The following is a 25774-nucleotide window of genomic DNA, read 5'->3' as shown; positions in this document are numbered from 1 at the left end:
CCGACTGGGGTTAAACTATGACACCAGGATATGAAAAACTACTTATGTGAGATTAACATAACTAGTTGTATGTGTGCTTATATGTCTGAAATTGTTTGGGGGTTTTTTTGTTTAAACTTTGAGAAAGTTAAATGTCTGACAATGGTATTTTCTGCCATCCAGCTCAAGCAGGGTGCAGAAAGCACTTACTTCACAGAAACAGTTTATGCATCCGGAAATGCTGATGCGCTTAAAAGATTGCAAGACCAAGGGTTTGATAAGCAAGCATATTGCCGTGCATAGCTTATCTTACCTCAACTATTTTTTATTTTTTAATAATAAACCACATTTATTAATCCCATGTCTCCTAACATACCATGTGGAACTAGATAATTAGTCCAACATCTTTCATAAACTATATTAATAAACCCTAGCATCTCTGTTCATGCTTTGGGAGAAATTCAATAAGCAAAGGGACAAAACTTCCAAAGAACGTTGAGACATTTATGTCCAAGGCAATTTGTCTTCCCTCTTGAAAACCCTTAAGACTGTCTTTCATTCGTGATATCTTAGAGAAGGAGGGAGACCTGACCTGATCCCTTTGCATGTTTGTGTTGTGTGAGTGTGCCTGGGCTGGACTGCTCACCTTTGGGGAGCAGAAAGGTATATTTATTCCTTTGATGTATGTTAGGCTTCTCAAACAGGCCAGGGATCTTTGTCCTTCTGAAGGCCTAGACACTGACAAAGCCAAGGTCTAGCTGGAAAATAATATACACTGACAGTGTTCATGGCTTCAGGATAGCCTGAGGCATATCTTGCTTGCTCAGACTCTTGAAGTATGTTTCCCACACACACTGCTAGTGGTCTGCACTTGTGGGGAGTAGGACTGTGGCACTATCTTGATCCCTCTCCTGCTTTGTTCCTGTGATAGATTAGGCTTCACAGCAAATACAGACACGGGTATAAGCTTGGTGAAGCACCTGAAGAGTTTTGTAGATCCTTTGGACTAGGCAGCTTTTTGTGGCCGTTTTTCACTTGCAGATGTTTGGATACTCTGCCCAGAAGTTTCCTTCAGTTCTGTGTTCCAGTTTCCTAGGCTGAACAAGAAAGGATTTGTTCGTTTGGTTTTTAAACTAAATCTTCTTTTTAGACTACCTAGTAAAATAACTGTCTAGTCGGTCATCTGATCTCTCACATTCAAGAAAGGTGAAATTAAGTCAGGGTCTACAACCCACAAGCTACCCAGACACTTTCAGCACACCTGCCTCAACATAGCACACAGTCTTGCTGCAATCACTCAGATTCTCAGATACTTAAGCAAACTCCCATTTTACTACTTCTAACCCTCAAGAACTTGACCTAGAAATCAAAAACAGCTTTAGGTCTTCCGATATGTAAATTCCTTTGAGATATAAGGGAACGCCAATATGAAACCTTCCCTTGAAGGACACAGTATTACACTCAATGTCTTCAATACTATTTGACTCCTGGTCTTCAGCCTTCCAGAATATATTTCTACTAGTGCAACAGGCTGTTTTCACAGGCAGAAAAAGCCCATTGTACCCCAAGGGAAGGATAGCACTTGGGACAGATTTTGGAAGTGGCAAGGAAAGGCAGGTGTTCCTCACCCACGCTTTGGAGGTGCTGGACCAGCTGCCTCCAGCTCTGTCCTGCACAGCACCCAACTGCAGTAGCACTCACCCAGTTGGTCCTGAACCCTTGGCTTAGGTACTTGCTTTTCCTCTACCTAGAGGAAAAAGAAGGCAAGCTGGACAGGTTCTCTGCACCTGGAAGCCAAACCACTCTGCATTAGCTGAGTACCACACATACTGTGAGTAACTAAAATTCAGATTTTACAGCTTTTTACCTTGTTTTCAGAAGCTTGCAAGAGGAAGGCAGCTTTCCAGCACTGTTTTAAGACTTCCGTATACATTAAGGCCAGTAAGTTAGTCCACCCTTTCAGTGTTCCGCACATCTTTTCCTGGCTACGGAATGCAGTGACGTCCCGTCCTGGCACTGTGTTACTTGGTTACAAGAGAACCGATACAGACGTGTCTCCTGCTCTTTGAAGCTGAGCTGAGAAGGAAGAGAAACCTGTATTTTCCTTAATGCTGTAGCCCATACGGCTTGATCCTTGAAATTAAAGGTGGGGGAGGAGGCAGAGAGAGAACATCAGACAGAGCACTAACTGTGAATATGGTCTCACCAATTTACTTTTTGTATTAATGTGAACATTTCCCTCCATTTAAGTGCCATACAGATTTACTTCATTATTTGCAGCTAACTGTGATGCGGCTAGAAGATAATGATTCCTCACTGTAAATTAGATGCTATTATATGAGTTGTTTCAGATTGGCATCTTGACATTAAGAGATAGTTATATTTTTAGAAGTAGCCAGGAAATTTGCTCTTTTACTTTGGAAACTGTAAGCAAAATTTTGCTCTTTCAAAACACATACATTCATGAATGGCTAAACAAGCCAACTTCCCCATGGACATGCATCATCTATCAAACATCCTGGAGAATCTGATCCTGCAATCCCTGTCACACAACAGTCCCATTGATGCCAATAAGGTCATTCTCAGAGCTACAGGATCAGGCCTTTGCATTTGATAGCAAACAAGCAAGCAAACAACTATTTTGCAAACTATACTGAATCCGCTGTCCTGAAATATCCTGAGCTTCCAATGGTGACCTTTGGATAAGCCCTCACTGCTGATCCATCCTGACAATTTGGCAATAACCTCCAATCTCAGCATTTCAGAATTGCAAGTAGAGATTGAGAAGATGATCTGTCTCTCTGCAGTATGAAAGTATGGTATGTTTATCTTAGAGAACAAGCTCATCCTAAGAAAAGGGCACATCTAGGAACAGCTAAGAAAGGGGTAAAAAAAAAAAAGAAGAAAAGGAAAGGAGCTGACACTGAAAGGTGACAGAGAACAAAAGAAAGAGAACATGAGCTGCAGCCAGATACAAGAGTAGTGGTGCTGCCCCGTCCAGTTATTGTTGGGTACAAACTGTGGACTGGGGTGAAAGAAGAAGGGTATGCAGTTATGCCCGTTCCTGTGCATAAACAGTCTGACACTACACTGGCAGTTACTACTATTAGGAGCAGTGGTAACCAAGCAAATTTTTTGTGTGTGCGCATGCATAGTCTGCTGTATTCCCTTGCATCTGTTTATAGTGGAATACTTGCATGAGTTATATTGATGCAATAATAGGAATAGAATTGGGGATAATTGTTTTCTTTTCCATTAAGTCTTCAGGTACTTCTGAAAATGCTAACAGGGAACTGCATAGTTAACATAACTATCCAGGCAGCAGTACATACGTCACTTAATCAACATCTTCAGGTGACCTAGTACTGGTCTTGAACAAAGACCGGTAGGGTAAGCATGGTCAGATTTATAAAGCTTCCTTCAGAGTACCTAAGGTAAGTAAATTCTCCATGCTAGCAATGAAGACATAAGGGCTTCTAAAGAGTACTTCAGAGTCCTTTGGCAAGTCACTGCCTGTGGAGCAGATCTGAAAAGCCCCAGAGGTCATGAAGGACAACAAGCTGAACATGAGCCAGCAGCGTGCCCTGGCAGCACAGAAGGTTATATAGCAATCCTGGGCTGTATTATCAGAAGCACTGTCAGCAGATCAAGTGAAGGGATTATCCCTCTTTGCTAAGCACTCGTTAGATTGTGTTTAGAATATTGTGCACAGTTTTAGGCCCCCCAATACAGGAAAGGCATCAGTAAACTGGAATGGGTTCAGCAGAGGGCCACCACGATGGTCAGGGCTAGAGCACTTGCCCTGTGAAGAGAGGTTCAGGGACCAAGGCTGGTTCAACCTGAAGACAAGACAGTTCCAGGGGCATCTAACAACAGTCCCTCAGTACAAAGGAGGTTACTCAGTAAATAGAGCCATGCTCATCATAGTACTGCACAGTGGGAAGACACTGGGCATAAAGAGATGTGAGAGGCACAGACTGGATGCAGGAAGAAACATTTTCACCCTGAGGACAGCCATGCACTGACTTGGGTGGCTATGCAGGCTGTGTCTGGAGGTTTTCAGGACCAGAAAACCCAGAGCAACTTGATCTGATCACACAGCTGACCCTGCTTGGAGCAGAAGGCTGGACCAGAGACCTCTTGAGGTCCCTCCCAGCCTCAACTATCCATCCTACAATCCACTTTGCCTGCAGTCTCTGCTCTCAATGCAGTCTTTTCTTGTGTAAGTCCATAAAGCACGAACTGACCTTGAAAGGTAACAGGACTCCAGTTCCTCCTCCTCCCAGCAAAACACCTCCACCTTCCTGTAATAGTCCCACTGCTCATTCAGTTGAGGTCCGCTCAAGCTGGCAGCTCATCTTCCTTCTGGGTGCCCAAGCAGGTCTCTAGCCTAGTAACTGGGTCGTCTCTTCAAAGCTTGGAGCTGTGGATCTAGGACCAGAAGGTGCTCAGGTCCAGGTCTCCTACTTCCCAGACAAGAGGTGGGCAGAAACAGCAACACTTCCACTGACTGCTGTAGTGTTGGATATGAGCTGAACATAAAGCTAACCTGTGTCTCCAGCAAAGCTGAGAGATTAAGTGGACTTAGGTCTGCCTCAAAAGCAAACTAGGCCATTAGTGAACAACAAGAATACTCAAGCCTGGAGTACAAGCTTGCCTCAGCACCTGAAGGGAAGGCTCTGTTGGACTTGAGGGGTCACCACTGCCGGATGACACTGTGCATGGGCAGTCTGAAGAGCTTTCTTGGCCGCAGAAACCAACATTTCGCCTAAGATGGACTTATGCCCCTTTGTAGGCAATCCATAGCTTTCAGTGAATTGGGGTGGAGGAGTTGTCAGAATTCAGTGCTTATGGCACAGCAGAGCTTTCAGAAGAAAGAAAAATCTCAGACTTATATTTAGCAAGTGAGCAATGAAGCAAAATGGCATAGCAAATGCTGACGGTAGTGGTGAGGCTGTGGGGGTGGGAGGGGGGCGTGAAAACTGGCAAGAGCTTCAGGAGAGTGAGTTTTGGTATTTCAGCTTAGGAGGTAAAGACTAGATGTTCTGCAGAAGGTACTGAAATTCCAGTGCTGCAGAAATTTAAACATCATCTGAGCTTTCTCCCATCTCCCACCCCTCTGTCTTGTTTGAAAAATATTTACAAGGGGGTGAAAGGCAACCTTCAGACATGTGACCATAGCTGTGTGCTGATGCTTTCTATAAATATGGGTTTGCTGAAACACTAAACTATGTTCAGCAGCAGTATGGCATTATGGCTTCTGCTCAGCAAAAGCTGTTTCCATTCTCATTTCAGACCCCTGCTAGTGTTGGCACCTGGCTTTCAGCTACATGACTTTTTTTGCCCTCTGACTCTAGAACAGAGGAAAGAAAATACTCTCAAGTCCAGCTTTGGCTGGAAAGAACAGTCTAGTTTTGTAGCTCAGACCTACCTAATAGGCAATAATACAGAAGTGCTTTAAGAAGTCTGATGATTCCAGGCTATATTTGGGGTGCTGCAAATCGTTTTGTATTTAGTCATCATTCATTCTGTGTTTCTGGCTGGATCCACTCAGAGTTCTCTGGTGCATAATTTAGACAGTGCAGACAATTTGCATTTTATTTCCCCCCCCTCATTTCCCAACTCTCATTTTGCACTTGTTTCGATAGGCCTGCCACCTGCATGTGTGTGGTAGGCCCGTTTAAAACCCAATTGCCCTTGGATACTAGCATGAATAACTTTATATGCACAGCTCTTCAGCAGTGGCATAAGGCTTACAAAAAAAAAAGTGGGGCTTTTTTTCTCCCACAAAATCATGTCCCTTTTTCACCTTCTTAATACAGTGGAGTGGCAAGTCCAGTTCATCTTACAGAGAAAGAAACTTGGTTATCCTAAATGTAGGAAAAGGATTGCACAGAGATATGTGCTGGAGTAATAATTTGTATTTAGTACCAGTAAGCGCAAAACAAAATGGCTGAAACTTCTAAAAAAACCCTGCAGCTACAACTATACATACAATCAGCAGCCAGGAAACATTGTTTTGCCTGCTTGCATCATCATCTTCCTCCATTTAGAAATCAAATGAAGTCAACAAAACATGCAAGTGTTCAAGAGTTCTAAAAAACCCTACTTTTGCCTTCCTGTTCTTCTCTTCCCTTTTGCCATTACTAACTATGCTATTTTTCCCTTGCATTTTTCTCCTTTAAAGTGAAAAGAGAACTTGTTTATGTGCTTAGCTTAGCTTTATTTTAACTGTAAAAGAAAAAAAAAAACAAAACTTTTTCATGCAATTTGTTACTGAGCTTGTTCAATTCACACACTGTGGGTTCACAAGGCCTAAGCTGATCACCATGCAGATTTAGTTCAGGCTACATAGTATTGTGCGGTTCTGGATGAGCCCACCCATGAAATAACCTCACGCCAGACCTAGCAGCAAAAATTACTTCCAAATTCTATTTGCCTAAAGGCCTGCTTGCTTTGGCATCTATACCGACTTGCACTGGTGGCTTGGCTAATAGCCAAAGAGGAGATAAGTTTTTGGGTTTTTTAATCATCTTCCCAAAACCATCTGTTTTGGACACTCCTGGAAAGAGACTGTTGGGTTAGATGAACCTCTGGTCTGACCCAGTACAGCTGTTCTTCTGCACCTTCTGAGGGCAAATGTTCATGTCACATTTAAAGGGCTTGCAGCTAAACAGTTCATTCCAAGAAAAGACTGCTGAAATACATTTTTGAGTCAAAATACAACACAGGCTGTGAAAGACAGGGAGTTAGAAGACCTACTCAAGAACTGATAAAGACATTGTGGATAGACATGTGCAGGAAGCAACCAGAAACAACAGAAGGAGGCTGTAAGCAAACAGTGGAGATTCAATCAGTGAGAGCAGACTTACTGGAGTTAGACTTCTTAAGTATTCCCTTCCTTCCAGCTTCTTTTATAAATAAGCTATTCTAATACGCAACACTTAGTTTTGAAAATTAAAGACAAAGGTTTTAAGTATACCTATACATTTCAGATTTTTTCATGCCATTTTAATCTAGTAGCAAAAATTTACAGAAAAAAAAACAGCTGAAAGAACAGGAAATCATGAAAACAAAACCCAGAAGAAACAAACAGCTTTACAAATTCAACCTTGAAATAAGATGCCTTTTCCTAGCTGTGAGGATAATTAGACATTGAAAGAGCTTATCTGGTAGGTGGTAGACTCAGCAGAGACTGGAGTCTTTAAAGATTAAATATCTAAGAGATCGCTCTATCCAATGTGGGGGAAAAAAACCTAAGGTCCATAATAAGGAAAAAAAAAAAAAAACAACCTAGATGACCAGAATAGTCTATTCTGTGGACATAGAATCTGTGGACATATAGATATCCCTGTATATTCCCTCCTCCACTAGCCATGCAGGGGACAGACACCTGCAAGGCAGCAGGAAAAAGAGCCTTTCCCTTCTCCTGAGCTTTGGATTGTACTGTCAGACAGGAGCTCGCAGCCTCTGTAACCCCACAGATAGATCTACCCTTGCTTCAGGCACCCATGTGCAGGGAGCAGAAAAGACTCGCCCAGTCCGTGTCACTGGGTGGACGTATTCCAGGGCTTTCCTGTGGCACCTTCCTCTGCCAAGACAACCAGCTGGCTGAAGGCTGGATTGGGCACTTTAGCCTCTAAGAGAAGGGGATGGGGTTCTGGGGTTTGTTTTTTTTGGCAGACTCCAGCATAATTCTCCTTCTCACACAATCTGCACATGCCATCTCACCAAGTTTCCTGTCGTTTTGGGAGTCCTGAGCACTGGGAGCAGTCATACTTGCTCTCTGCCTGCAGCAAGTTTGTTTTCCAGGGACTGAACTGTACTGGGCTAATGAAGGTACCACTAGGCCCAGATTAGGTCATCTGAGGGAAACTGCATAGCTTAAAGGTCAGAAGCAGTCAGGTGAGCCGATTTATAGGTTTTTATAATTTAAGACCTGAAAAACCTTTATAAGCTGCAGGTTTGCTTTTCACTATAGCTTTCCTACAAATCACAAGGTAGAGCAGCAGAAGGAAAGCACAATGCTATTCTTATGAATCACTCCCCTGTTCTGCTGCATCTCTATTTGTGTTTAACGTATGACATTAAGGCCTTTTGAGAGTGTCTAGAATCACAGAGCAAGTGACAATAATGTCTTATCAAACAGACTCCCGAGTATATAAATAACATGTTTCATACAAGTCTTCCCATTGCATACATTTACATAACTTTAGAAAAAGCCCACGACAATTTACCTGCCTCACAGTGTTCTTCAAAACAATAAAAATCTATTCAAGACTCTCAGGAAAATGAGTGAGTGTGTGAAAGATTAACATGCTGTGAAGCAACTGTTCTCCTGGAGCTACTGGGGACCTAGAGATATTTTTATCTTTTTAGAGTTGTGGGGTTTTTTCTTAGTGCTTTGGAGAAGGTCCATTGTCAGGTCCAGGTTTTGCATTCATCACAGATGCAGGCAGCAGTCATGCCAAGGCTCTGTTTTCTTTTCAAGCTGTATCCCCTAACACATCCCCAAGCAAGGGCAGAGTTAGGGGGAGCTTGTGTGGCCATCAAGTGACGCAACTAACACTCACCATTCATTTCAGCAAGGGCTGACTACGTACAGCAAAACACTTTTGTGTCAATGGTAATAGAAAGCTCTTTAAAACAGAAACTAGTTATCTTGCACCAGTTCTAAGGAGTGTTATAGGGATACTTACAATTTAACCATCTTTGACACTGGGACATCTTATTGCCTCAAGGTTCAGGCTTACATCTGCCTCAATTTTTGTAGCTCCCCTAGGCCATACTACTGCTGGAGCACTGGCCAGTCTTTCCACAGCAAGATGAAGTCCAGTACAAGCCAGCTTGTGGCACTATTTCAGCCTCAGCAGACTCATGACAGAGCTCTTGGGACACTGTCCTTGGCAAAAAGGCCCACGAGGGAGCCCTCTGGCAAGCACAATTAAATGCGTGGGGTAGGGAAGAGGAACATGATTTGCCATGCTAGGCAGACCCCCTCCTCTGGGAAGCCTCTGCTTTCCCAATCGAACTCCCTTAGCCAGGTGTTGGTAAACCTGAGCTCCCACCCTCCAAGGACTGGCCAACTCTTCACAGTACAACTACAACGTGCTTTGCTCAACACTTTTTTTGTTTTCAAAGCCTCCATTTATCAAGCTCAGTGGTCTCCGCAAATTTAAAAAAAAAAAAAAAAAATCACAAAGCTTGCACCACTTTGGTCAATTTGTCCCCAAGTCCATGTACTTACATCCCAGCCCCACAGAAGCAAAACACCATTTGTCTTCCCTTCAATAGCAACAAGCACCATGGCTGCCCACAAAATAAAATTTCCTTTAAGCTCTTACTTAAGGGGAGGGAAGAAGCAGGAAAAAACCATCAAGCCACCTGGCAGATGTTAGTACAGCAGAGTGGGGCAGCCTCAGCAGATCAGGGCCCATCAGTTCATATAGTGCCTACCTCCACCCCTGCCTTTGGTTGGCACCTGCATGTCCCTCAGTGGCATGGAGAATATGAGGAAGTTTTAGTCACCACTATCCTCCTGAAGCATAATTTCAGGTTTTAGGTAAGTGATACCCAGGTGACAGTTGCAAATCAGTTTTTACCAGGAGCTTTACAAGAGCTAAGAATAGAGTCGCCAGCAATTTGGGTAGATCTTCCTTCTAACTCACAGCGGCTATAAGTTGCGCACTTCTATAGCTTCCCCAAGAAACATTTCCAACCATTTTGTAACTTTCAGGATTGATCTGTCACTGAAAAATGCAGAGAGTATCAAACAGTTCTTGCCCGTCTTTAGTTTTCATGCAATATAAAGTTTCCCACCTTCCTAAAACAGGAGGGATTTCTACTTAATGATTATGGTTATTCAGGATTTGGTGAGAGTTAAGTTAAAAGTTCTCTTTGGCTTCCAATTTAGCTATTTGCTCAGTTGCTTTTTATCACTTCAGAAACTGGCCCAGAATCTAGATAAAGTTTCAGTTTAATCTTTTTTACTGCTGTAACCGGTAATGTGATGTTAGTGTCTCATCACAGAATGGTTTCATTTGGTGCATCTTTCTTCCATCCTCAAAGGGCTCCTACTGAGAATTGTCCCACTTGCTGGCTATCGATCGGATCCTTTCATTATTCCTTTAGTGGTTTTTGAATGGCCACAGCCTGGTTCCCTCATTGGTCTTGACCAGGTCAGGAGTTTTAATTCTGCTTTTTTCCCCTCCCTGCAGTCACCGGGGCTTTGGTACCACCGCACAGTCTCTTCAGAGTAACCCCCATTACAACTCTGAGACTCATTGTGAACTTGGTAAACTGGAAGTATTAGGTCAAAGATTAGAACAAACAGAGAATTTCAAACCCTGCTGTTGACCTTGGAAATTAGAAACTGCCCTTGTCAGACCATCAGACATTCGCTGCCGATAGCTGCGACAGCCATGTCTCCCTGCCACTTTGCGGGGAAAAACAGAGAGAGATGATACTCTTACCATACAAGTGCTCATTTATTACGCTCTTTCTTCTCTGGCTGACCAACAACCTCCAAGTCAGATGTGCCTGCTAACATTTGCGGTTTACTGAATATTTATCTGTTAAAGGGAGATGCTAAAAGTCCTGAAAGTAACACATCAGCCAGAATTCTTCACCTCTAACTACGCTGCCTCTCTCAGATACCGATCTCTGTTGGATGAAGACTTCTGTTTTGCAATAGTTTGCGAGAATTTCTGATACCCTTCCATGAGCAAGGATTAAAGCAAGTGAATTGGAGACCTCTTGTACAAGTCATTCAAGCCAGAACATAAGAAAGAGTAATTAAGACTTGTAATACAAGTTTTTTCTGTAGTGATCTGAGTTAGCAAGGTGAAGAAGAGAAACAAAACCCACTTGATCAGATATTTTCCACTAGACTAAACCACAGTAACCCACTCCGGGTAGTTCCATGTCAGTTGTGTCCAGAAAACGCTGCCTTCTCTCATAAATCTCTAGATTCAAATGCTTGAGCCATCAGTAGGCGTGGATGTGGCCAAGATATTTTCTAATCCCAAATCCAAGTTGTCTGCTGGTACATATTCTCATTAAGCACGTGAAGTCAGCTGACATCACTTGCAAACACATTTTTCTTTGGTTTGCTCCATTTTATAATTAGCATCAGCTGATGGAGAATCTGCAAAAATCTTTCTCTAGAAATTTTGTGTCTTACTTCAAATTCAGATCCCACAATTTGTGTTCTATTTATTGGCTTCTATGAACAAAATAGGGTAATTAAAACCTAGGCTAATAGCAGTTCATATTTACTTCTATACCAAATTCTTACACTGCTTTCTAAAACACATCTATTAAACAGTCCAGAATATTGCGTGATTAGGAACTGGATATTCTTGATTTATCAGACGAATACCTTAGAGATTCAAACATTCAGCAGGTCTGGGCCCAGAGCCTAAACTTTATTATTCTTTTAGCTTATGCCAAAGGAGCCATACGTTCTCTACACAAATATTTTTCCTGTAAACCAGTAACAGGACACAGCCAGCTGAGCCAGCTAGGGACTGGACATCACCAGCTGGGGTTGATAATAACATGTTATTTGCTTGAAAGGTTAACAAAGTCTCCAGGTCCAATGTGAAGATGTCCAACTGTGGTTGCAGTCACAGGGATCAGTTAATCCTTGGTGAGAGTCCAGCTGGAAAAAACTGTAAGGCCTGTGAGGAGATGACCTGAACTCCATTTCTGACTGGATCTTCATATGCATTGTTTCCATTGGCAAGATCTTCTAAATATCTGCCGGCTGTTGGATTTGCAACACCATCTTCAGTGCCTTTGCCTTTCTCTGGGTGCACAGCCGCTAGTCCCTGTACAGTTCCCTCTTCTCCTCCACACTCCCTGCTCCTTGCCCCACCTACTCACTACTTAAAAAGCTAAGATAGGAAAGGTGCTCATTAACCTTCCCTGTGTGAAACAACTCAAGCCTTAGTTTTCTCCCTTTCCTCCTTTCTTGCCCTCTACCAACACCTGATCCTCTTTCTTTCTGCTCTCTGCTATTTTCCACTGCTTACTGCACTTCAGCTCTGCTCCTTACTGCTCACATGCCCTCTGCAACCTGCTGGATTTTAGCAACTTCATCCCAGCTGAGCATTAGCTAAATATAGCAGGGGGCGAATCCAAAAAAACAAACCACAAACCAATCTCTGCTCTGTAGACACTGTCACAACAGCTCCTCAACCACAGGGTTCTCCCTGCACCCTAAAGATGCATGCAGTCACGTACAAGATTGATGAGCGTGTAGGGACTGGAAGGGGAGGGACAGTGACTCTTGCTGCCTGCAGACAGAACATTCTGAGAATTCAGAACATGTTCATAAATGAACACATATCTGAGGATATATAAACTGATTTTTTCCTCAGGTGTTTAACAAATCCAGGCAAAAACAAAACCCTTGGCTCTCTTTCAAAGGCTGCCTTCTGCCAGATTTCAAATTCCTGCACCAAGCCAGAAGCACAGAATCATCTTGAAGAAATTGAGAATCCCTCCATTAACCCTCCCCCCCAAAAAAAATCCCCAAACCCACAACACACACCAAAAAACCCCACACACAACAAAAAACACACCCCACACATTCTTCCCCTAGCTTTGTCTTCAGCTAACATGGTTCTGCCGTTTCTCGAATTAACCATAATCATTGTGAGAATAGGACATCTGGGAAGGAAGATCTTAACTTGAATAATTAAGAACTAGGAAAATGGTAAGTAACTGAGAAGAGTATCTCTGAATGAAAAGTGCTATGTAGCCCTCACTGCAAGTGCAGTGTCTGAGTATAATTCTACTTAGCATTGGCTCAGCAAACAAAGATTTTACTGTAGCTAAAACCAAGTGATATAGTATAACAAAGAGGAAGGTTAACACAACATTAATTCTTATTCAGTATTAATTCTTAGTATGTATCCTGCTGGGAAGGTCTTTTAAAATAGAAAGTGAGCATCCCTGTGGTTTTCTCCTCCTGCACTTGTGAACCAGAAAGTAGGATTTATTCTCCTACCAGAAAGCACAATTGCCTACATCAGTCTCAGGTACATTAGCAGGGAAAAAAAATGCTTTCAAACAGGGGAAAAAAAACAATGACATAAATATAAATGAATCAGTAAAACTGCATAATCAGATGCATTCGTGGCCTTTTTTATAATTATAGACAGTGCCCTGGAGGGCAGTCACATAGAAGTAAATACATTTTTCTATGTCATATGGATTATATATTGCTAGCTGAAGTGAGAGCAGCAGTCTAAGATGAAAGTCGATACAGAACAACTTAAGCTTTTTAAGCTCCTCTTTCATGTATACTTGAGCTGTATGTAATCAGGGACATCCATCTTGGAAAAACATTATTCCAACACACTGAGATTACTGCTGCCTGGAAATTTTTTCAATCCCGTTTCACTTATAGCTTCTGACAGTGTTAGTGACAGCCATGTCACACAGCATTAGGTAAAATTGTGAGAATTAATTACATGCTATTTGTTTAACTTCTCTTGTCATCCGTCTCTGCTCCTTCTATTTGAAAATTCATTGGCTCACCTAAATCATCTTCCCCTCACTCACACTGTGTGTTACCCAGCCCCACATTTGCATTAAGCACTTATCTCCTTTTCTACAGGAAAGGAACAAATTTAAACAAATGGAAAACTCTTAAAGTATTTATGCTCCATTAAAACTTAATTCTGCTTTTAATCCCGGACCAGAGTGTTGATAGATTCATTCATATTAAATAGAACTTGAGTCTCTGTAGTCCCTTTCTCTCTAGTGAGGCTAACAGAGAAAGAAGATGCTACTCATTGTGAGCAGGGGTATTGCTTTCTGGTCCCACTATTTAATTCTACTTTATTACAAGTGTCCAAAACTGTACTTTATCCTACAGCTCCCTTTTCAACTTTCATTAGCTCCATTGTCACAGTTCACAACTAGAATAGAACGGAGCAATAACTACAAGGGACACAGTTATTTAGGCGGGGAGAGGCAGATGAGAAATGCTATTCTCCCTCATCGTTAGAACATAGTTTTTTGGCTCAAATATTCCTTTTGCCATGCCAGGCTATTTCTAGACCCCATATAGAGGTCCAACAGCTACCTTAAGACAAGCTGTAATACTGGCATGCTTGGCAATATCTGTTAGTGTGATTTGCTACTGATATGATCCCTCAAAAATGCCCCAAGCAGAACATCATTGAAATGTTGTCAATACACCAGGTTCCTGTTATAAAAAAATGCCCAAGTACCTACCAGCACGCCTCAGCTCCACTGGTTCTGTTTCTACCTCTCAGGAAGAAAGCCAGTCCCAATGAGACCAGAGAAGCAACAAATATTCAGCCAAATCACATCATTTTCAGAATTAAATGTAGCATTTAATACCTTTATGCACCAAGCTGTCTTTTTAAATCACTTCAATTCTTTGTTTGAAGGTGTGCTATTACTTTGCAGAAAGCCTTGTTCTCTAAAGCCCAGCAATGCCAAACCCTTCCCTTTGCACTTGTTAGTCGTGGAGGGGAGTCACCAGGGAACGGATCCTTCCCCTGTTATATCAAAGCTGTACTCAAAGCAACCCCACATTGACAACACTCACTTTCTGGGCTCAGGTCCCCGGGGTATTTGCTCTGGGGTCACCGATGAGCACGGCCCCACTGCTGTCTCTGGGGCAGGCAGTGACACAGCTAGCTGCCCAGGGCACCGCCAGCCGAGCACTGTCCCCCTCCCACAGTTTGCTGCCATTCAGATATAAGAGAAGTTGTTTCCCTTGTTAACGGCACTATACTGACAACGAGGACAGCATCTTGCCTGAGAGCCAGGCAGCTGCTCCCACTCCTGCAGGAGCTGCGCATCAGCAGAGCCTGCCTGTCCCTGCCGACCCCAGCACCGCGCTGCCTGCTGCCTGCCACCGGCACGGCTTGCTCCGGACGGGGTAGTTCTGCCCAGCTCCTGCAAAGGCCCTTTGGCTTTCTGCACCCCTTGGAGGGTGTATGGGGGTTGATTTTTGCATCTTTGTCACCCCTGTGCTTGCATCAGCCTTCTGACAGTTGCCTTACCGTATTTCCTCCTGCAATAAGCTTCCCTAGAGGAGTATGTGCCAGGGTAGATCAAGTTGTGTATTCTGCCTAGGACAAAAGGGATATGGGATGACCAGACCTCGATTGCCACACAGTTTTCTTTCAATAAGGCTTTTCCAGGAAAAGCACAAGGTGTTTTCAGCAAAGCAGCTCAGTCTAGCAGAGGCCTGATTAAGCCAGCAACCCTTGTGATGGTGCGAGTTTCTGCTACGCTGCCACATGACATCTAACTTACTGGGTAGGATTTGGCTGTGCTTTGCTGCCCAGCAGATGTGTGTGAGAAACAGCTACTTCAGCTGTCCCAGGAGGGCAAACCCTGCTGGCAGTCTGGAGCTTTTAAAGCTTCTCTGAAATATCTAGTGAACAAAGTGTTCACCTGAACACGGAAACACAAAGTGCTGCTTTCCCTCTGGACAGGAGGTGGCAAAAATAAGGGGAAAGGAAAGTGAAAAAAAAGACAACTGGAGATTAACTGTGGTCTTGCCAGTGGAAAGCTACCTGGATTTAAGCCCCATGACTCCTGCCTATTCTGTAACTTGCAGGCTTACAACTGTCCTGATCTGATGCAAGTAGAAGTAGCAACATACAGGAAAGAGCCTGCAGGTCCAGGCTGCGTTCCCTTGGAAGTGAACAGCAGGAACTGCTGATAGGGTAACACATGAACAAGCCCAAATGAGTCCATAAACAGACACCCTAGACATACCCACAAAGGCATTGAGATCCAGGTCCACAGCCCTCACCACTACAACATTTAGATCGATAGTCCCAACTGCTGATAGGGTAACACATGAACAAGCCCAAATGAGTCCATAAACAGACACCCTAGACATACCCACAAAGGCATTGAGATCCAGGTCCACAGCCCTCACCACTACAACATTTAGATCAGATAGTCCCATTGACTACTGTGGCAACATCCACAAAATAGTTTGCTTTTCCACATAAGTAAAGAATCATGATTGAACCCATAATTATTTATTGTCCCATGCCAACCTCCAAGAGAGCTGAAAAGGTCAGTAAGGTGCGTTCAGCAGTACTGTAACATGTGCAGAAGGAAAGCCAGCTGCACTGCCGTGGGCTGTGGACCACGCCACCTGCAACTCCCGAGTTAGTTACAGGTAACAAATAAAACAAGTGCAGAAGCATCTAAAGCGATTCAGAAACCCATTAAAAACAAAGAAGTCCCACAATACCATCCTAATACTATGCTAAGCAATGAATTGTCTGGTTTGGGTGAGGGTAATTTAAGTAATAATTACATTTTGAGCAAAGTCTGCCAAGTGATGAATGCAAAACATAAATCACAACCGACTGAACTTGTTCAGCAGCACTAGGAAACTTCCCTCTTGGAGAGGGAAGAGAGGAGGAGGCCTCCTTCTCTAATAAAGGCAAATTGGAAATCATTATTATAGCCAGGTCAAAATGCTATCCTTTTTGAAAACAGCATTTTACAGGCTTTCTGTAAACATTTTTTCTTTTGCATTCATCTGTCTTTGTAAAAGCTCTCTTCCCCTCTGTCCACCCAGGTGAAACCTCCACTTCCTTCCCCTCCCGTTTCTGCAAACACTTGCAGCCAGTATTACACCAGACACGAAGCAGCTCCCTACCTTTAATTGCTGTCAGCAGCTATCAGGACAAGGAAGGCAGGAATGTGAATATTCACTGAGCTGCAGCCAGCAATGCAGGGTAGGTAACTGCTCGCTGGCCGGTCTGCAGGCAGAGTCCCCACACTTTTCCTCCCTCCCCTCGCTAGGCTGTTGGAGACACGCTTAGATGGGCACCTTGGCATTTCCTTAAGCAGCACAAAGTTGGTCACGGCATGCTTGTACTCTGAATTATATGGCATTAACTTTTCTTTACAAAACAGAGGTATTCAGTCACTTACATCTCTAGCGATAAGGGGGGAAGAAAAGGTAGTGTTCCTCCTCTCAAAGGGTCAGGCTGTGAATTACCAGGTACATTTCAACAGCTTGAACGCTAATCCAGAAAGGTTTACAGGGAGGTGAGTTGCTGGAACTGCATACAGAGAAGCTGGAGGGATTTCAGTGTAACATATACTTTGCTTTTGGTTACCTTAGTTATCTGAACATAAGCTCAATAGACAATCCACAGACAAATCCCTAGTGTGATATTTAAAGGCAGTCAGTGTAAGTAATGCATAAGAATAACAGATGGAGCCTCTGGCCAGTGCGGGGCGACTCAAGTTACACATCCTCAGACTCAACTCTCAACTTGGCTTGCAGAATCCAATGGCAATTTCTGCACTGAAATATTTGTAACACTTCACTGCCACCAAGAGCTTCAAAAGCCATATTGTGCCATTTATTTTTTGAAACAGGCCTTTCTCCTGACTTCAGGGGGGAAGACGCTGAAAAACAATAAAGAGCAAATGCTATTTTGGTCGGAGCCATTCTTTTTCTTTGCCACTGCAAGTTTTCCCTCTCCCAGCCTGTTCTAACATTTCATTACACAGGGAAGCAAGTGTTTCACTTCTAGGGCTTCCTCTGCTTCTGTTTAATGTCAGTGACTCTTATTTCTGGTGCAGAGATTGTTATGATTAAAGTGGATTAGAACTTCAAGAAACAGGCAGCAAGAACATATGATGTTATTTGTTCCGGAGCAGAGATATCATTACCAAGAATTGATTGTAGTAATAAAAGTCAGAAGACAAAGGGGAAGTTTTGCACTAAAGTATATCAAGATGTTTGGTAGCAAGTCCTACCCAAAGTCAATAGGTGCTTTATGAAAAGGATGCATGGACCTTTATGATTTGCAGTATGAAGAACTCTCATCCTAAATACACATCCAACAGGTTTTGCAAGACGCCATTATCTTTTGCCTGCAGCCACAGCAGGCTGCAGCAGCAGCAGTTTGCACTCTTACATTCCCACCCATCGCTGAGGTCTGTCCTTTCTCCTCACTCACCTATGTGAGATGAGGGAGCTGAAGTTGCCCCAGTAGGTCTGGTCTGGTCCACCACCCTGCTGCCAGTATTACCTCCAAGTCATTACACAGGCACCTTAAAAGGCAAACATGTGACAAAGCACTATAGCTCCCTAAAACCCAAACCCTTCACAGCTGCTGATTTTAAGTTTTACTTTCTAAAGAGCAAGTATTCAGTATTTGCTAAGGTGTGAAGAGGAAAAACTCACAGAGAGTATCAATTCTCAGTTTTGATGCTATCTGGGTTCTTTTCAGCATTAAAAAAAACCCAACCAAACACAACCCAAAACCACAACACAACCCTTCTGTTTCTTTCTAATCCTTCATTTGAATATGTGACCAATGATATCTCAAATAGATGTTTTATTGAAAAACATTGTGCTCTTTGGAATTTTAGCATTTGTTTCTACAATCACCAGTAACACAGAAACACTAGAATAAAGAATTCTGCTCTCTGATATATACCATTGTTTCCTGTGAGGATTTCCACAGTGCTTTTGAAACCTTATGTTAAAGGACACAATAAATCACTTAACTATAGACCCTAATCACACATTTCCAGAACAAGTAGCAATCATTTAGATGACAATTTCCTTCTATGATTTTTTCCTTATTTGATTAATTTATAATTGAACCTGAGGATTTCCTCCTTGCTTAAGCTTGATATGAGCCCCATTTCTGCAGTCTAGGGTTTGGAGTAATTCAGATGATTCCATGTTTCTGTTGTTTTGCAAACACAACAAGAGGAAACAACTTTATATGTTACTTAATTAACCACAGGTCAAGTAGTTATTAGTTGCAGGAGGGATAACAACAGTAAGTCACAAAGTATGTAAAATAACGTCATCATCGTTTGTACATGTTAGAACAGTGCCTGAGGACAAGCATCTAATAGAAAGCCATTGTTCTGGCAACACGCAGACAACTCAGCCCTTATCCTTGAGGAGCTGTTCAGCTCTGAATGCATGAGATCAGCAGAGGAAGAGGGTAAAAAAAATAGCATAGAAGCAAAACAAGCAGAGTTATGACACTCAAGTATCAGATTATTTTTCTTTTCCTCTTCCTTTTAAACTTTTGGTCCAGGGCTTACTTAGAAAAACAGCATCTAAAGAAGGGAGAAAGCCTAATGAAGGGCAGGAAAGTAAGGGGAGTAACTAGGAGAAGAGAGGAGTCAGCCCAGGTTACAAGAAGTGAGAAGTGCCTCTCAAAAAGCGACCCAATCCCACAGGGCAGAAGAGCCCCCACAACCACAGATGCTCTGAGCCCACTACTGGCAACAACGGCACCTTTTCCCGGCAATCTCTGCTTCCCAGTCCTCAGGGTGTAGCTGCTCCCTGGATTGCCCCCAAACTTTGAAAACCAACATAGTTGAGATAGAAACCATGACTGCCAAATCTCTCAGCAGGGGTGCGTGCTGCTCCCTTGTAGCTGGGGGTGGTAGGGAGATGAGCGGTCCTAGCTGGAGCTCATTGCCTCACCAAAGGTACATGAAGTAGGTCTGCACACCTGCTTTCCCATCCTTCACAGGTGGGTATAGAGCTTGTCATGCTTATTAAGGAAAATATCCTGAACAACTCAGTATAGACTTCTTATAGAAATGTTGCAACAATAAAGTCAAGTGATTAAGCTGTGCTTAATAGTGTAAACACATAGAACATCCTTGTGATGCTCCTTATCTTTTTCTTCTTTGCTTTCCTGGTTGATAAACTGGTGGAGTGCGTGAGTGTACCAGGGGTTACTAGGTGGTGCAAAAGGGGCGAACGAGAGTAGGCGTGTACACGCATCGAGAGATGGATAGCACAGTAAATGCAGTAATAGCTAGATTTCAATGTTGAAAACACTGTGGGGAAAACAAATGCGAGCCCTGAGCTCTGAAACGTGATTCTCTCACTTTCCAGCTAGGAGCAGAAAGCAATTTGGTGACATTTGCTGCTCTAGTAAAAAAGAGGCTGTGTAACAAAGCTGTGACTGCAGCATGCCTAGCCGTTTAGCTTACAGGTAAGGCAGAGCTAAAATCTCTCAGCTCGAGTACCACCAGGCTGAAAAGTAGCATGAGGTCTTCAGGTTGCCTCAGTACCCAGGGTCCACATTTGTGTGGTGTGCCTGCACCTGTGACTTTAGCTAGTACCTAGAGCGACGTTACCCAAGGGACACCTCTGCATACTGCTTTTGGACCTCGGATGGTCTCTCCCAAAGTGGTGGGGAGGGTCTGTGGTGGAAAGCGGGTTGGGCAGGACTGCATGGCACTGTGGCCACAACTGGAAAAAGCAACAGTGGAAGCATGAGAGGAAAAATCAGAGTGAGAGCTGAGAGGAAAAAGTGCACAAGGTGGCAGCAGTGACAGCTTGGGCAGGGCTATGGGTCTGGGAGGCAGGTGCAATGGAATATACATTATGTGAGAGGAAAATTAGGCTTCATGTGCCCACCACTCTCCTAAGGAAGCTCTAAGTGTCACATAAACCACTCGGGCTTTCCTCCAGCTGAAATTACAACCTCAGAATGCAGTTATTTGCCGATAACAGGCTGTATCTTCAGCCGCTGTAAATCTGCGTGACGCCACAAACGCCAGAGCAGTTGTGCTGATTTAAACCAGCTAAGGCCTGAACATCGCACAAACACTGACCAAAGAGGAATCCTCTGCCTGCTGGATTTATGGGCACGCTCTGTTAGCATGGATGGGCTCATCCTTACAATTCACTCCTTTGTGTGGTCCTGGTGTTTTGGGTCTGGAGCCAGCTCGGCCATGCCTGTGCTATATAGCTGGTGTGCTTAGCCCAGACCAGAGTGCCCTGCTCGCCCACGTGCCATGCAGGGAGGCAGGGATGCTGCATCCTGATGTCCCACCGGGATACAGCTGAGGCAGGTGCTCAGTCTTGGGGCTGGGAAATGCCCTGGCTCCCTCTGTGACACTGCTCTCCCCAGAAGGAGAAGCATCCCTGCCCAGCCCGGGTTTCATCGGTGCTGCAGCTGAGAGCCAAAGGGCCCGCAGGGCTGCTGTGCAGCGCTCCATGGTACGTGTGCATCCTGGCCCAGTCTGGCCATTAGTAAGTATGAGAGAAGGCATTAGATGTCGCCTGATAAATTACAGTTTCCCTGGCTATTTTCCTCTCAGGGTTCTCTGCGTAAAGCCCATTTGGCACTGTGTCTCTACGATATCTGTTTACATAATTAAGAGTGGCTTCTGCTCTAACCTGCAACCTAGACTTTTTCTCATGGCCGAAGGAGGTTGAAACGTACACATTGCTTTTGAAATCTGTCTCTGAACATTTCTTTTAGCAGCAACCACAGATCACATCTCATATGCAGCCACATTTTTCAATACAAGTTTCACATTTGTTAGTTCTAATCTAATTATTTATAGAAATGCCCTTTTCCTGTGATCCATAATCTCCTCAAACCTTAGTGGTTTCTTGCTGTGAAAAATTATTCACGCTGGGCTGCATGTATCATGGTAGCTGCATATTTGTTTATTGCTGTGCATTTTCTGATCGAGAAAATGGAGTCTGGAAATGGTTCCTGGGGAACGGCTCTCATGAAGAGCACTGCCAGAGGGCTAATCCAGTCCCCAAATGTTCAGGATTCCACTGAAATTAACTGGAAGTGCATGCGGAAGTGTAAGTAAATGTCCTGACACATCTTCTGTCAAGTATCTATAGCATCTATTTTCTCCTCTGACAGATTTTGCAACAGATATTTTAAGGCATTTACCCTCATGGAAGATTAGCTCTTTTAATTTACACAGTTAATTCTAGTGGTTGGATGGACCCACACAGGTTTAAGCTGACGGTCAAAATGAGAACTGGAAAGTTCAAAAGTTTGTGTGAACTTCTACCAAACCGGTCTGGTCCTTGAAACCGGCTGCAAACCAGGTTGCCCGTTGGACTGGGGCTATAGTCCTTCCGAGACAGGTTGTAAGTGCAAAGGAAGACAAGTTCTTGGGAAAGGAATTGAAGCCAGTTATGGTGGGATTAAAGAGCTTCATTCAAATCTGGTTTACTGCAGGACCGCACCAATCTGCAGAAGGTCAGAAAAACATGCGTAGCTTTCAGGCTGCCCTGCTGCCCTTTTCCGCATTTCACATGCACTCATTTTGGGACCAAAATGCAGCTGCCCTTCTCGGGGGCTAAGCAAACACGGGCACGCAGTCGGTGTCAGAGCTGTGCGCCTCGCGCCGCAGGCTGGCTCCCAGGGCCCTGCTCTGATCTTCTGACCTCTCGGCAAGCACATTCCTGTCCCATAGCTACAGAGCGAAATCTCGCTCTCAGTGGTGCTGAGGTTGCTCATTGCTCCCGCGGATCTCGGGAAGGCTGCAGACAGCAGAAAGCTCAGTGTCACTCAGTGCCAAGGAGAGCTTTGCTGCCTGCCTTTGCACACGCTCCCCACTCTCCTCTGAAATTCTCTATAGCATATTTTTAATAGCCCTATTCAGGGTGAAAGCTTCTAACCAGTGTTTTTTTCCCCTTTAAGATACATTTTTATCTTGGAGTGGAAAAAGAGGTATATTTTTTCGCCACTGAGAAAGACCTCACCCATATAGTTGAAAGGATGGAATTATTTGTTATTCTTGGAGTGGAAAAAGAGGTATATTTTTTTGCCACTGAGAAAGACTCCACCCATATAGTTGAAAGGATGGAATTAGTTGTTGATGAAATCACTTGGGCAATCCATATTAACATGTTAATTATGATTCAACAAGTTTTCCACGGCAGCCTAAAAATAATGTTAATTTATTTGGGTCAGTTTTGTTAAGAACTATTGTAGCATGGTAAATGGAAAACAGATCATTGCCGGAAGGGTTTGCTTTGTCAAGTGTCGTTCTGACTGGCGACGAATGCAGCTGCGCAGGGAGCGCTAGACACGTTGGGCTGGGAGCGGGGGAAGGTTTTCCCCTCCGCAACTGAGCTGGGATATACGATCCTACCGCCCTGCAAACTGCAAAAAGGAGCATTGTAAGCTGGTTGTGTTTCTATCGATAATTGAACTCATTAGCGTCGCACGGTGACTTGGCCTCCTGTTTACCTCGGTAGCCGTGGAGTACTGAATTTGTGTCATTTCTGATTCCTCCCTTCCATGTCGCAGCTGTTCAGCGTAGATACTTTTTCACAGGCAATTAAAGGACCTAAGACAGGAGCAGGAGTGAGAGGGAAGACACTGTGTGTTAATTAGATTTTTTGCAAGTAATTGATGCAGTCATGCAAAGGGAATATCTGAGATTTGTTACTGCTATTTTCACCACTCACGGATCAGAAGTAGTTTTACATTGAATTGACTTAAAACCTATACCAGACATGCAGAGTTTCAATAATGAAAGTTTTTGTTCTTTGGGGGTTTTGGGGTGGAAAAAAGGACCCACTTCTCAAACGTACCTAAAATATCTAAAAAATTCTGCACCAAAACAATACTAACATTGTTTTCTAGAATGAGGACTATGAACATATATATAAATATAAAAGCTCTTTTCACAATGAATCAAAGACATTTAACATTCTGGTATTTTTACCCCAATAATCCATTAGTAAAGCATAAAATTTTTTAAAAAAGAATGTGAACAGAAAAATTCTCCCAGTTGGAATATAAATCATTACCCTTACATCTTTTTATAAATTTCATGAGGAATAACAACAAAAAGAATAGCTTCCTTCTTAAATGAAACTAGATTTGTGCTATCAAATCATGTGTGTATCTGTCTGCTGCACTCCCCTTCTTCTCCTTCTCCCACAGCCTTTGAACGCTGCTGGACAGCTTCAAGGAGGCAGATAGCAGAGGTGCATGGCCAATGCTCTGAAACACAGAGCAAGATGCCTGACAGAAGAGAAATCTTGTTAAAGTGCTCACTGAAAGAGTCCATCAAAGAAATCATATAGGACAAAAAGTGCAGAAAACCAGATTTCGCCACTTCTGCATACAGCAGGAGGTGCTATGCTGACTCTGGCGGGCTCTCTGCTTCACAGCTAGGCAGCTCTACTCTCTGGGTGAACTCAGGAATATCAATGGTATATGAAACAAGCACAGAAGAAATACTGAAACATGTCTAAATGGGGAGGGGAAAAAAAAAAAGAAAAAAGTGACATCTGTGTTGTGCTTCATTTCCCTAATTTAGTCTCCTGGGTGGGACTTTGGTGGCTAAGTCTTATTCCCTAACCAATCTCTCAAGGTTTGCAGGGGCACTGCATGTTTAAACGTGCTAGAAATCTGGACTTGGATGCATGTGGTCTTCTTTAACACACATACAGGATTTATCTCAACAGCAGAACATCTATCTTTTGTCCAAGTACCATGCTGATGCACTTCTTCCATGCCATGGCTCTAAATCCCACCTCCGCTATCTGGAAGGCCACTAATTCTCACCGTGCCCAGGGATGTGTGATTTCTGCCCTGGCAGTAAGGCTCTTTCATCAGTAGAAAGGGGACAGCTTTGTATTAGCAGCCAGTGCGAGCAGAGAAGCTGGAGAATTAACAAGCAGAATTAGTGGGTTTGCCAGCAGTTATTTACATTAGATTAGAAAAGGTGTTAGGAGAGATTAGCTGGGGATGGGCTTGGAGATAGTGATAGGGGTCAGTGGGGACATTAGAGGGCACCCAGGGACGAGACTTTCTGCACCGCTGCATTCCCCACACTCAGGGGAAAGGTTTGTGTCAGGTGTCACTCAGTGCCTGGGAGGGGGAGGTGGGTGGACACTGCACAAAGTGACCATGTCTTGTGGGCTCTGGGTGAACATTACTACTGTGCTTCTGCCCCAAACTGTAAATGGCTCATCCGTCCCTAGAAATCAGCTGGTCTGACGCCTTCAGGGTCCTGGGGAAATTTGCAGCAGGGCGGTGAATACATGACAATGTTGAGCACTTCCCTGGTGGACCTGGGGTCCCTGGGCCTGCCCATGAGTTGATTTTACAGAACAGGCAACTTTCTGAGGACAATGTCATTTCTGACAGGACCTATTAAACAGGAGATCCTTACCTCCTGCAGTGGCACTGCCTTCATCAGGCAACAGGTGGTCCTCACCATGAATGTTGCCTGACACATCATCCTCTCCTTCTTTAGCCCCTACTCAGTGTTGCTGGGGGTCTGGCCATGCTGCCATGCCCTGGTTGCAATCCTGCCCCACCTCAGACTTCATCTGGAAACGACTGTCTTTTTCTTTCCTCTGCTGCTCTTCCATCTCTCACCTGGAGGTGATGGAAATGAGCTTGGAGGGGACACACCTGGGTTGTTTTTCTTGGTCCTTGTAGATAGATGACTGCTGAAAAGTGTCCTCTGCTTTTTCTGCTTTCCACGAGGTAATATGCTCCTAATTCTTGCTTCTGGATCCTCCCTCCCTCCCCATCTTCCCCTTTCTAGCACTTCAAAGCACCCCCAACAATTACAGTAACCAGATCCACCACAGGGCGAGACAGAAACCTTGTGAGTTTGCAGTTTTCCCTGCTGGCATCTGCAGTGGCTCAGGAGGCCTTCTGCAGACTTGGGAAGGGTGAACAATACATTTGGCTTAATCCTTGCTCTGCGTAATACACCCCTGTCTCAAAAACCACCGTTCCTCTAGTAATGTGGAGGAGCATCAGCAAAGGTGACTATGTGGACGGGGTGGTCCTCAAATCCAGAGGCCGAGGCCAGCCGAGGCCAGCCAAGGCAGGAGGAGTATGGCAGGTGGATAAAGGGCACTCTGCATGGAGGGGAAGCCCCCCACATCTGTAGTTTGCATGGTCTGAAAAAAGATGACCCACAATAGGCTGCTATGGGAAATAAGGCTCAACAGGCTGGAAAGTAAAATGCTTTTACAAAT

The sequence above is a fragment of the Aptenodytes forsteri genome, unplaced genomic scaffold (assembly GCF_000699145.1).
Source record: "Aptenodytes forsteri isolate BGI_AS27 unplaced genomic scaffold, ASM69914v1 Scaffold229, whole genome shotgun sequence".
Lineage (NCBI taxonomy): Eukaryota > Metazoa > Chordata > Aves > Sphenisciformes > Spheniscidae > Aptenodytes > Aptenodytes forsteri.
This window is presented reverse-complemented; position numbering follows the sequence as displayed.